Below are 3,906 nucleotides of genomic sequence, written 5' to 3'. Positions count from 1 at the left end.
TATGCAGGCTCCCTGTGTTGAGAAGGTCCAGGAACCTTTTGTACCTCTCTCCCTAAAGATGTTGCCCAGAGACACAGCTTCATTTAAAGAAGCTAGAGCTCAGGGACAAACTACTACACACTCTCATGGGACTAAGAGACTTCCAACATTAAGTGTACCTCAGAAGAAGAAGTCACAATTACAACTAAAGTTTCCAGTGATTTCGATACATGGGGTAAAAAAAAAAAAAACAAAAGAGGAATTGAGAAACATATTGAAAACCATTCATGAGAACTTTGACAAGAATACTTAGATCATTTCTTCAGTTTCTAACATAAAATTTCTCTGTCTGATTCCTATTCATTCTGGCATGCAAAATAGAAAATTTTGTATCTCCTAAAAGACATCTATTTAGAGAACTTGGTTAAATTAAGTGCTCCCCAACTAAACTTTACATTGGCTACTTATTTTATGCAAGCCTTAATCCATGTGTTAAACAGTGTCCTAGGAAGTAAGCAAAAGTTTGATTGGATGGATATGGTTTAGATATGAAGTGTAACATAGTAAATAACAAAACCCATGAACATTGTTAAGGAATGTGACTGCAAAATGAAACATTCTGAAATCAGTCTGCAAAGGTGATGAAACATTCTTACTGCATCCAGACTAATAGTGGGCAGATGTCAGTGATATTTTGTAATCTCCCTGATTAGGCAAAAGAGAGCCTGAAGTGATATAAAATCAGAAACAGGCTTCATGAATTTTATATTGTAGCACAGAAAATATATGATGTTTTCTTATCCTCATCGATTCTTAGTAGAGACACTCTCCTGAAAACAAAAGGCAGAGAAACAAGAGAAAAAGCAGCAGTTTATCAATGTGTGTTATACCCATCACTCAGGAGAGAACTCAGTTCAAATGTATTTATCTCTTTCATGGCAGTGGCTTACAGGCCTTGCTTAAATAGTATGTTAACAAACAGCCATAAATCTTATGGAGTGCTGAGAACAAAAAAAAAACAAAACAAAACTGTTATTTGAGGAATGTGAGTGCCTTGAAACTATCAAGTCCAGAGTGGACTCATGAGAGAGACATGACAGGAGTCATGCCTCACTCCCACCTTGCGCTAAATTTACCTCTTGAAGCCATTTGCTATGTAGGTTCTAGACTAACTGAACCCTAAAATTTAACAGTATACAGCTAATTACTAATCAATGTGGTTTCTGTAAACCAATGATAATTTACTGATGAGTAACTTTTTAATTCACTCCCTCTCCTGATTCATTCTTTTTTTAATTTTTATTTTTCCATAAGTTATTGAGGTACAGGTGGTATTTGGTTACATGAGTAAGGTTTTTAGTGGTGATTTGTGAGATTTTTGTGCACCTATCACCCAAGCAGCATGCCCTGCACCATATTTGTAATATTTTATCCCTCATCCCCCTCCCACTCTTCCCCCCAAGTCCCCAAAGTCCATTGAACCATTCTTATACCTTTTGTGTCATCGTAGCTTAGCTCCCCATATCATTGAGAACATATGATGTTTGATTTTCCATTCCTGAGTTACTTCACTTAGAATAATAGTTTCCAATCTCATCCAGGTCAGTGCAAGTGCTATTAATACATTGCTTCTTATGACTGAGTAATAGTCCATTGTATATCTATACCACAGTTTCTTTATCCACTCATTGATTGATGAGCATTTGGGATGGTTCCATGATTTTTCAGATTCATTCTTTTTTCTTTAAAATCTTCAGTCTTTCCTTTGTTCTCTAGACCACTTCCCAAGGCAACCTAGAAGTGTTTTCCTGGGTAGCTGTCCTCATCCTTGGCCCAAAGAAACTCTCTATATTAATGTGGCTTCAGCTACTTCCTTTAGGATGATAGTGAAAAGACAAAGAAGAGAGTATCTTCAGGATTCCAAAAGGAAATGAAATACAGGAAGGTATTTTAACAGGAAGAGTAAAATTTGCTTCTAAATCCTTTTACAAGTATCGTAAAGGAGCTAATCCTTAGCTGGGAAAAGTAGAAAGGAGGGCAGGAAGACCTTCATCTTTGTAAATTGTTGTTCTGCCAACAGGCAAGAAGAAGGAGGGGAAGAATGTTCTCCTACATTGCCACCTTTTTCAGCTCAACAATTTGCAGTTATCTTAGAGAAGGTTATTTTGGTTTCCTCCAATCATTACCCAAGGGCTTCGAAATACTTAATCATTCACATGCAGTCTCTAAAATGTAGATCATTCTATTAACGTCGCAAACAGCTCCACATTCTCAAGTGAGCAATCTTGTATACAAGAGAATCTACTATGAATATTGAACTTGTGATATTATAAGAAACATGTATATTTCATTTTTGTTTATCACAGAGCTTCTGAAACCCTAAAACTTCCTGGTTGATGGAAATGATAAGAGCATCTTTCGTTACAATGTTTGGGTTTTGTCCTCAGCTTCTCAACCATGTTCTAGAGTAATAAAGGTGTAAGAAACATCTTATGTTATCTATTTGTTTTTTGTTCCAAGTTTCTGAAATAGCTCCAGGGCAACAAAAGATGAAAGAAAAAAATTAACAATAGTTACCTAACTGAACATTAAAAAAAAATTTTAAGATGAAAAGAGAGTCTTTTATGATTCACAACAAGTTTAACCAAGCCTGGTGTCTATGCTCGTGAGGTAACTCTTGATGTTCCCCAAGACTGCTTCAGGATGGGGGCTGGTTGCCAGAGGAACCAACCATGTGACTAGAGGATGGAAACTTTCAGGCCCACTCCTCCGGGGAAGAAAAAGGCCTGGAGATTGAGTTCAGTCACTAATGGCTAATGATGTAACCAAACATGCCTTCATAATAGAGCCTCCATAAAAACTCTCAACAATGGTTTTAAACTGAACAGGGATTTTTAAAGTGACAAGATAGTTACAGCTGTAGCGAATGATGAAATAGACATTGAGTAACAGGATAAAAGCTCAGAAAACTTCCCCAATGGTTAATTTGAGATGCATTTGATCATAAAAGGACAAGGGAGAAGAAGTGGTTATAAGATGTCAACATTTGTTTCCAGTTCCCGTCAGAGACAAAGAAACACAAACCCAAGGATTGAATCACTTGGTGGTCCAGTAAAAGAATGCATTCTCCTCAGCTATCTGGAGGTAAAGTAGTTTAAACACTCCTTTGGTTCTCATCTGTCTCCTATTATGCTCCCCTAATCACTTTCTGGTCTTGACCATTAGCAATCCTATGCTCCATTCTCTTTGCTTCTTTCTATTTATTTGTCCTGTATAAATTTCTAGATTACAGTGACATGCCTTTGAATCAAGAGTGCTGAAATGGTAGGAGCAAAGGCAAAAAGAAGAGATGCACCAATATAAAATATAATATAACATAAAACAAAATCAAGAGAAAGAATGCTAAATCAGAGCAAAAGCAGAATTGTGGGCAGGTTCAGGCCACATCTCCAAACAAACATTAAGTTCTTTGAGCCTGTCCAGGGAGTAATGCAAAAACAAGCAATGGAGAAGATGGGAACTACTAGAGATTGAAAATAAAAGCATATACTAGTATACCAGTAGACAGAGACAAAGTGAAAATTGTTGTTTTGGCTTGATCTCTTTTAAATGAGATGTGAGAGGTGAACTAACAATATGAACTAGATCCTTTTCCTAAAAGGAGTATTGGGTTGTTCTTTTGAAAACTGGTATCCATGATTGGATCTATCCATGATTGAACTAAGCAGGCACAACTTGATTCTCTTGTATCTGAATTAAGATAAAAACAATTACATCAATTGCTGGTGACAAACATTGCCCCTGGGAGATATTTAGACTCAGATATGAAGTCCACACAAATTAATATAAAATGTCCTCAAATACCCGCCCGGCCGCCGCACCGTCTGGGAAGTGAGGGGCGGAGGTGAGGAGAGCCTCTGCCCTGCC

This window comes from Gorilla gorilla, chromosome 10 (genome assembly GCF_029281585.2).
Source record: "Gorilla gorilla gorilla isolate KB3781 chromosome 10, NHGRI_mGorGor1-v2.1_pri, whole genome shotgun sequence".
NCBI classification, from domain to species: domain Eukaryota; kingdom Metazoa; phylum Chordata; class Mammalia; order Primates; family Hominidae; genus Gorilla; species Gorilla gorilla.
This window is presented reverse-complemented; position numbering follows the sequence as displayed.